Below are 11,117 nucleotides of genomic sequence, written 5' to 3'. Positions count from 1 at the left end.
AATTTTTCATGAAATGTAAAAAAAATTACTTTACTTTTGGGTAACTAAAACAACATAGTACCAATCCATATTATTTTAATAAGGTTCCTGTTAATTATGTTTCTTTTCATGAAATTAACTTATTAACCCAAATTCATTTTTAAAAGCCGGGTGTTTACTTAATCTCGTAGAAACTTTTAAACAAAAGTCACCACGTAGACTCTTTCATTATAAAACTCTTTAACCTGGTATGCAAAAATGCATCAAACATAAATCCAAAGGTTACATACTCCCTTGGTAGAAATATTATATAATCCAAGATTTACACTATTAATAATAATCATGTGAAAATTTTTGTATAAAAAGTATTCGATAAGTGATCTAATATAAATCCTATTCCATTCCACAAAAAAAATGCGTTTACTTTCAAATCTTGCCACAATTAAGTTCTAGCATCACATACATCGTGCTGTATTTTCTAGACAGCCAAGAATTCATCAACTTCACCTCTGATGTTACAAACGCTTTTAATTGTTTTTACAAAGGCTTAGCTAATCAAGTTTTGCTCTATTTCATTTGCCCTCCCAATAATAATAATAATAATAATAATAATAATAATAATATATATATATATATATATATATATATATATATATATATATATATATATATATATATATATATAGGGTTAAATTCAAATGAGAATATTATTTAATATGAGAACATGAGAAAACTATTTTATGTTACTATTCTATTATGAATTTTGTATATACAACGATATGACATTATTTATCAACAAGTATACGAACAACACACATTAATATTCATATTAAAATCTTGTATGTACAACTTTATGACATTATTTATCACCGAATATATGAACAATCATATGTTTAACATTCACATTAAAATTTATTAAATTACTACAAATATATATATATATATATATATATATAATTTTATATTAGAATAACAATATAAAATTGAATATATTCATATTATAATTACTACAATACTATACATATTAAAATTTATAGTAGAATAGTAACATAAAGCAGTGTTATATATATATATATATATATATATATATATATATATATATATATATATATATAGGATTAAGTTAAAATGAGAATATTATTTAATATGAGAACATGAGAACACTACTTTATGTTACTATTCTATTAAGAATTTTTTTATATACAACGATATGACATTATTCATCAACAAATATACAAACAATCACATATTAATATTCACATTAAAATCATGTATGTACAACTTTATAACATTATTTATCACCGAATATATAAACAATCATATGTTTAACATTCACATTAAAATTTACTAAATTACTATATATATATATATATATATATATATATATATATATATATATATATATATATAATTTTATATTAGAATAACAATATAAAATTGAATATATTCATATTATAATTACTACAATACTATACATATTAAAATTTATAGTAGAATAGTAACATAAAGCAGTGTTTTCACGTTCTCACATTAAATAGTGTTCTCATTGGAACTTAATCCTATATATATATATATATATATATATATATATATATATATATATATATATATATATATATATATATATATATATATATATACTAGCCGTTTACCCGCGCCAAGCAACGGGTATAAATAATTTTTACTCAAATTAGTTTTTACAGCCGATTAATTGTTTTACGCAAATAGTTTATTACATATAAATAATTATGAATAAGAGTCATGCTAGTATAAATGAGCACATTATTGATTGTGTATTATTAATCGTGCAACATATCTTTATACACCACATTTGATGTATAGATTTCATTGACATTTAATTGCTCGTCAAAGTTCACTCATGGATTGGCACGTGATATCCCTCTGAATAATGTCACATAAAGTCGGTTATGCGAAAAAACCGATTCTAACACGTCTTATTTTTTCAGTTGGGTTTCATCAAGCTTAGTTGTTCTATCAGTCTATTTCGTTAGCTTTTTAGGTTTGAAATCACATTTTTTTGTTCAGATTTAGTTATTTCATTTTAGTTCCGCTTTTATGCATTTTGATTTAGTGTTGTACTTGAGCTAATCTCGTTCAATTATATTACTCAATTTTCCTAATGGCATACATGATCAATATTTTTCTTGACGCTTTGTTTCCTTTTAGTTGGCGTCGTGGCATACATTCTCTTTCAAAAAATAGATTTCTATAGGTTGTAAAAACAGAATGTCAAATTTTTAACCCTAATTGTTTACGAGACTCATATGTTGTGCCTATCAAGTTGAATTAATAGTTGGACTAAAATTGTCAATATTTACAACCTTTATCATTTTCATCAAGTTTTAAGACTTATATTTTGGTGTTTTCATTTAATGCCAGAAAATTAAAAAAATATAGATAAAAAATATAGTATATAAAAAAATATCATCAATTCATATATTCACATTGTATAACTTTTATATATGCATAAACACTAATCAAACGTTCACAACATTTTTCGATAAAAAAATATTATTATATTAAAAGAAAATCAATAAATGTATCTAAAATTAAAATTAAATCTCCCAATAGAAAATCTATTAAAAAGGAAACTCATGAGTTAAATATATGAACAATCAAGCAAACGAAAAAAGTTATATTAACGTGTCAATATCTTACAATAGATTTTATAAATTTATAACATATTTGTCATATATATATATATATATATATATATATATATATATATATATATATATATATATATATATATATATATATATATATATATATATAGATTTCATACACGTACGACATTTTTTTTTTATTTTTTTCGTAACACCGAAAGTAAACAAAATTACAACCACAAGATTTGACTTTTAGGCAGCTACAAACCCGTCTTTTACACTTTAGCAAAGAAAACATGGCATGGTGTGGTGCCCTTCTTCTGATCATAGAAACTTCAAAAATTTTAACCTGAGTTTTGGAAAAATAATGTCCCCAACGTATTCTTTTCTTTCTTCAAGCACTGTCAAAAATGAAAACGAACAAAACACCATTCATTGACATTGATTGTACATGAGATACAAATATGGAAACAAACAAACAAACACACCACCACAACATTTCGTAGGCATATATCAATCACTAGAATATTATTGTGTACTACCTATTCATTGTAGAGTAAATTTCTAGACATGTAGCCATTTTATCCGTTCTTACATGTAACATGGAGAATTACTTGTCTAGAAAATACTTGTGAACCATGGCAATATAACAACAAATATATTAGAAGATCGTGGTCAAGTACACAAAGAAATGATTGCATACCTTTGTCTTCTTTTTGTGATAAAATGCTTACATGTGGTTCTCAAAAACCATGTTCCACATTAGTAAGTAGCACATACTTGGATGACAAAAACCTTGTTTTTAATATGCATTTAAAATAATAATGCCCCTCATGATTATTGAACACCTTTAAACCAATCTTTATACTTTTATCTGGCTACAACCTCGTTCTTGTAACAGCTTCAACAAAAGCTAAAAATTCATGTATACATGATTGAAAAACACAAAAACCAATACAACTAAGTCAATGAAAAGTTTAAAAGCAAGATAGAATGCAAAATGAATGTTAGCAATAAACAGATTCCACCAATTTCTCCTGCATCTTTGACTGCAAAAACAAAGAAAAAGAAAAGATTAAGGTCATAGAAAAATACAACCTAGAAAAATTTAATTATTGAATAGAAGAAAAAAATCATTATATTATGAGAACTTGAGAGAATATGTATGGAGGAAAGGGATTTCCAGATTTTCGATATATGATAAAATAAACAGAGTACAAGGATTTATACAGATACAAAATAACAAACTTCTAATCTATATGCTACAAACAAGGAAATACAACCAGTTGATAATTATCTAGAAAATTAGAGCTTATCCAGCTCTCGCCAACACCCCCCCTCAAGGTGGAGAATGGATATCTACCATTCCTAGCTTGTCAAGAGAGATACGAAAAGTCCTTCCACACGCTGCTTTGGTCAACATGTCTGCAAGTTGATCTTCCGATCCTACGTGTGGAAGTTCTACTGTCTTACGTTCCAAGTGATCTTTGATGAAATGTCTGTCAATTTCCACATGCTTAGTTCTATCATGTTGAACTGGATTATTAGCAATCTTCACCGCTAATTCATTATCACAATACAACTTCATTGGAGCCCTTAGAGATACTCCTAGATCCCTTAAGATGCGTTTAATCCACAAAAGTTCACTAGTGCCATGAACCATTCCTCTGAACTCAGCTTCTGCACTAGACCTAGAGACAACCTTTTGTTTCTTACTTCTCCAGGTAACTAAATTTCCTCAACGAATGTAAAATATCCGGAAGTGGACTTTCCATCACTACGATCGCCAGCCCAATCAACATCTGTAAAACCACTTACATTATGGTCTTGATGTTTTCCAAAGAATAACCCCTACCAGGAGATGACTTTAGGTATCTTAAGATTTGAAAAATAGCCTGCATATGTTTCTCACTTGGAGCATGCATAAACCTGCTTACAACTGACACAGCATAAGCTATGTCAGGTCGTGTGTGAGATAAGTAGATCAACTTCCCTACTAGCTTTTGAAACGGTCTTTGTTAGCAGGCACTTGATCAGGAACCATCTCTAAGTTATGATTCACTTCAATAGGCGTATCAATGGATTTACAATCCAACATCCCGGTTTCTGTTAAAAGATCCAAAATAAACTTCCTTAGATTCATCGATATTCCATTTTTAGACCTTGCTACTTCAATACCTAAGAAGTATTTCAAACTTCCAAGGTCCTTTAGTTCAAATTCAGTGGCCAAGATCTTCTGAAGCCTTTCAATTTCTTCTTTATCATTTCCTGTTACTACCATATTGTCCACGTAAACGATTAGGGCCGTCACTTTCCCGGGATTGGTCTTTATAAACAAAGTGTGATATGCATCACTTTTTCTATAACCTATCTTCTTCATAAAGGTAGAGAACCTTCCGAACCATGCTCACGGTGATTGCTTTAACCCATACAAGGCCTTCTTCAGCTTACACACCTTTCCATGACTATCAACACCCGGAGGAGGGTCCATGTAAACTTCTTCTTCATGATAGCCATTTAAGAAGGCGTTCTCTACATCAAACTGCTTTAATGGCCAATCTTCATTTATAGCAAGTGAAATGAGAATTCTAATTGTGTTTATCTTTGCCACCGGTGCAAACGTATCTCCATAATCGATTCCATACTTCTGTGTATACCCTTTCGCCACCAACCTAGCTTTGAGTTTTACCACATTCCCATTTGAGTCCAATTTCACAGTGAAAACCCATCTACACCCCACCGTCTTTTTTCCATGAGGAAGAGTTACTAGATCCCATGTTTGGTTCATTTGAAGTGCTTTCATCTCTTCATTCACTGCTTGTCTCCACCCCTTATATTTTAAAGCTTCTTCAATATTTTCTGGAATAGTGGTGCTTACCAAATTATCTACCAAACAAGCATGTGCTTCCGCGAGCCTATGTTGAGAAACATAATTTGAGATCGAGTATTTCTTTTTCGCCTTTGGGTCTGGTTCGTACATTTTCTTTGGTTTTCCATGTGTACTTCGTGCTGGGAGTCTTTGAGTGTTGTCGCCATCTTCATCAGGTATTCCACTCGCCTCCGGTTCTTGCTCATGTGCCTCCGGTTCTTGCTCATGTGTCTGTAAAACAGAACCCATTATATTATTGTTACCATTGTTTGTATAGCTGGCTACATCTGTAAAAATGGCATCATCGGTATCATTTCCTTCCTTTGTCTCTGTCTCAAAACCTTCATCGAATCCTTGAAAAGGATTTGTTTCCACAACTGATTCATCAAACATTTGTGTCGGTGGTATCTGTTCAGTTACACATACAACTTCGTCATCATCATTACTAGAATTAGAGTTTTGTGTCTTATTCGGATCACTTCATCACTATTTCTCTCCCCCTGAAGTGATACCTCATTCGAGAAATACGGTACCGTCTCGTGGAATGAGACATCACGGGTCACATACACTTTCCCATTGTCAGGATCAAGGCATCTATAACTTTTCTTGTATTCCGCATATCCGATGAACATGCATCGAGCAGCTCGTGGTTCAAGGTTACTGGAGTTTTGATGAACAAATGCAGTACACCCAAATATACGTGGCTCCAAATTCAGTTTTGGTTCCGTTTCTAGCAGATTATGAAGCCTTTTAAGAAGGGTATCAAATTGGATCACCCTCAAGGGTGTGCGGTTCATAATGTAAGCAGCAGATCGGACCGCCTCTCCCCAAAAAATTCCTAGGGACTTTCATGTCAAAGAGTGAGGCACGTACTATCTCTAGTATAGATTTGTTTCGCCGTTCAGCTAACCCGTTTTGCTGTAGTGTTTTTGCACATGAAGTTTGATGGCGGATTGAGTTTTGTTTGCAAAAGTTTTTCATATCAAGGCTTACGTATTCCCCACCATTATTCGATTGGAGAGTTTGAATATCCCTCCTGTACTCCGTTTTCACATGATTATATAATTCTACAAATGCATTAAAAACTTCTCCTTTGTATTTGAGAAGTGATACCCATATCATACGTGTGCATTCATCTATGAAAGTAACAAAATAGCGTGCACCATTAGGAGTAGCAATTGGTGCCGGCCCCCACACATCGGAGTGAATTACCATAAAAGGCATTGTAACTTTATGAGTACTAGGACTATAGGATATTCTTTTATTTTTTGAAAGTTCACATATATCACAATTAAAACAATTGTTCGATACATTCAAAAAAAAATTGGGTTTGAATTTCCTAAGATACTCAAAAGAAAGATGTCCAAGGCGGCAGTGCCATATCACAATCATGGACTTATTTGCTTCTACTACTCCCACGTGATTCACTTGACTCCTACAATCTTCTTCCAAATAATAGAGTCTCCCCCTCCTAGTACCATAGCCACGAATCTGATGTGTCACCATGTCCTGAAACACACAATCATTTGGCCAGAAGATAATATAGCAGTTTAGAACTTCAGTAACTTGGCTAACTGAAAGTAAATTGGTTGATATGGAGGGAACAACAAGTACGAAGTCTAATTCAATGGATTTAGAGACCTTTACTGTTTCTTCAACAATTACACTTTTGACATTTCCATTAGCTGTATAAATTTTCGATTGTTTTGGTGTACAAGATGTGGTTAAGATACTAGGATCGTTTGTTATATGATCGGTGGCTCCCATATCGATTATCCAACTACTAGTTTTCGTGTGGTTAGGATAAGACTTACCAGAATTTGTGAAAGTATGGGCTGCCACCGAAGCACCTTCACTATTGGAAGAGGAAGGTGCAGCCGCCGCTAGTCCTTGCCTGACCTTCTTCCTAGGTTTCTTCAAAAAATCCCACCAGTCGGGATAACCGATGATCTCGTAACACTTTAATTTTGAGTGGCCTGTCTCTCCACAGTGAGTTCATGTGAAATTGTTTCCGCCTTTTTTGTTTGGACGTTTATTCTTAAAGGGTCTGTTACGGGTTGCAGCATGGACCATGCTATCGGGTTCAACGGGTACAACCTCCATTGCACTCCTTTGATTATGATCCTTCCGAATATATGCATAACAAGACTCAAGGGTAAGAGGAAGGTCCTTTCTAAAAGATTCGCTCTGAACCTGGTTAAACTCGGGATCCAAGCCGGCAAGAAAGATGTGGACCCTGAATCTTGACAACGCCTTGTTTATCGCCACCGCTGCCTCAACATTATCAGATTCATCATTCATACGTGTGTCAATCTCTTGAAAGAGACTAACCAATTCATTGTAATAAGTTGCTAAAGGTCTTCCGTGCTGGCAAGTGCTGAAGGACTTACGGTTTAGTTCAAAGAGTTGGGTCTCATCTGTCCCGTCATAAAAAGTTTTCGATACAACACTCCAGATTTTAGCCGCCGTTTAGAGTCAAATGAATCTTCGCATTAGGGTTGGACTCATTGAATCAATGAGCCAACTTTTCACTTTGTTGTTATCCGTGATCCATGATTCGATAAGTTTCTCATTCGTTGTTGGTTTAACCGAGGATCCAGTGAGAAAACGGGATTTGTTATGAGCTCCTATGCACATCTCCATTAACTGAGACCACAAAGGATAATTATTTTCGTCAAGAATGACACCAGAAGGGAACGGTGCATCTTGAATGTTTTGTGCAATGACTGGTGCATTCGAACCAGATCCACCTCCAGTTTCAGATTCCACCATTGCTTCGATCTGTTACAAGACTTTCAAAGGATTTGCTCTGATACCATGAGAGCTTGAGAGAATACGTATAGAGGAAAGGGATTTCTAGATTTTTGATATATGATAAAATAAACAGAGCACAAGGATTTATACATATGCAAAATAACAACTTCTAATCTATATGCTACAAACAAGGAAATACAACCGGTTGATAATTATCTAGAAAATTAGAGCTTATCCAGCTCTCGCCAACATATTATATCACACCAATGTAGAAGAATTGATATTCTTAAAATAAAAGACAGATTGGCTTAAAATATATTATTTCAGATTGGTAAAATAGTGAATTTATTTTAAGTTGGTTAGGTTGACCGGCCATAATCCCATGAAGTTGTAAAAAGAGCATACCTAAGTCATTTCCCATCCATCAAGAACACCATAAGGTTACTCCAAGAAATGGAAGCATTAAACATTTGTGAAAATAGTAAAAAGGTTATCCATAAACATTGAATTACGGAACTCCAAACATATCAAAACCCAAATATGAATAACGTCTTCAGGGGTAAGAAAGCACCATTAGGTAATTGTCAACATTTCAATATACGAACCTACTTTTGGGGGATCACCAATTATAGTAATGAAATTTCACTATTCCAACCACTTCCAAAAGCCCTCCTAGCTAGATATGCAAAAAAGAAGATAAATGAAAAGCGACAGAGAGAACAAATCCTAATTTCCTTATAGAGCAAAACGTGTAGATGCCAACCTCTTTTGATGTTGGAAACAAAGGAAAGTCATCCAAGAAATTTAAAGAGAAAGGTTAGATCGAAAGGAAATAAAAAATTCAAGAAGATGAATACTGACCAACATGTAGAACTCATTGTCGAATCCAAGAAATTTCTGGAACAAACAAATGTTATTGCGCCGTTTAGGGTTATTATTAGGCCTCTTGTCAAAGTAAGAAAAACGTATACCTTTCAATTCTCTGAGCAAGAAAAAGAGAGGAATCATGGGAGAAAGAGATAGAGAGAGTGAGAGAAAAAGAGATTTGACGAACTGAAAAATAGGAAATTCCAAAAATACTTGCAGGTATTTTGAATGGAGGGGGATACGTACCATGAAGATTGAGCCACTTTAGGGTTAGGGTTTCCGATGTGCGATGATGGCGTTAATGGTGGCAGTAAGATAGAGTTAGGGTTTCTCGTCCCGACATAAGGTAGAAGCGGCATATGCTATTAAAGGTAACGACAGCGTCAGGAGGTTGGTGGTAATCGAGGCTACCAGAGATTGAAGATAGTAATGAAGGAGACGGAAGAGATCTCGGAGAAATGACGGCTGATGGGAGATATTAGGGTTTTCCAACATCTACACGGTGAGGAGAAGATAAGACTGTAAGTTACGTTGATATGTGTGTATAAGCTTACATTGTAAGCTTAATAGAATTGTACATGGTGTTATAAGAGTTATACCTCTTAATTTTCAAGAAATAGACAATATGTTTAATAATATAGTAAAGATATATATATATATATATATATATATATATATATATATATATATATATATAAAGTGTTCTAAAAGGCGCGCCATGGCGTGAGGCGTGGCTTCGCCGTTACGAAAAGCTTCATAACGTTGCTGTTAGGCGTAACGCGTGGCAAGGCGTGATATGGCGCGCCATGGCGCGTTATGGCGTGTTATGGCGCGTGTTTTTTCGTTTGAGACACAGTTTTTTTCTCTTCATTATGTCTTTTCAAATCGGAGATACAAGTATTGTGGTTTTTGTTAACTTTTTGTTATTAGTTATTGATCTAACACTTCTAGTAAGTAGTTATATTTAATATAAATTTATATTTATGTGGTAATATAATTTTAAATTAATACAAAATCGCCGCCTTACATCACGCCTTGAAAAACGTCGTGGCTCTCCATGGCTCGTTAAGCTTGAGGCTTGGCCTTGCCGCCACGCCACGCCTCACGCCATTTAGAACCTTGTATATATATATATATATATATATATATATATATATATATATATATATATATATTGGAAGCATTTTTTCTATCATCACATTTATTTGAAACTCTCATGTATTTTTCCTTTCACCATATTCAATTGAACCTCCCATGACTTTTCAATTTTTGTCTAAGAAAAAAACATTATAAATGGTCCCTGTGGTTACCCAAAATCTAAAGTTTAGTCCCCGTGGTTTAAAAACCTCATAGATGGTCCCTGTGTTTTCAAAACTTTTGATGCTTGGTCCTTTTTGCTAACTCCGTTAGTTTTCTACCGTTAAATAAAGGGTATTTCTGTCATTTAACTATCCAGGGACCTTTTATGAGGTTTTCTTTTATTTTATTTTTTTAAAAAGAAAAAAATAATTAAATTTAATATCCAATAGATCTCTCTCTCTCTCTCTCTCTCTCTCTCTCTCTCTCTCTCTTACATACACACTCATACCTGCAACAACCTCACCATTTCCTCTTCAATATCCTTGTTCATCATTAACTCCAAATCAAACACCTCCACCGTCTACTCCTCCTGGACCACAGACTGCACCCACCGTGGCAAATCTACCGCCCCACCGTACCCAATCCCACCATGCTCAACAATCGTCGGACATTTCACAGTCAAAAGCTTCAACCTTATCGTCGTCATCCCCCCTCGTTTACTTAACCTCCTTAGGATTAAACCCCACTGCCGGTGAAAACACCTCCGATGAAACATCATTCCCTTCAGCAACCCACTACCTTCTTATCTCATCCATGAATCGATCTTAAAGAAACCCAGATTAATGTTGATTCTTCGACGAATCTGAGTCTCCTACCCCTTTCCCTTCAATCGACTTGCAGTCGTCAACCCTTTAATTCCACATTAGGTATACACCCTTTAA

Source organism: Lactuca serriola, chromosome 4 (assembly GCF_051521515.1).
Source record: "Lactuca serriola cultivar US96UC23 chromosome 4, Lser_US96UC23_V15, whole genome shotgun sequence".
Classification (NCBI taxonomy): Eukaryota; Viridiplantae; Streptophyta; class Magnoliopsida; order Asterales; family Asteraceae; genus Lactuca; species Lactuca serriola.
The sequence above is the reverse complement of the archived record's forward strand: the minus strand, read 5'-3'. Positions refer to the sequence as shown.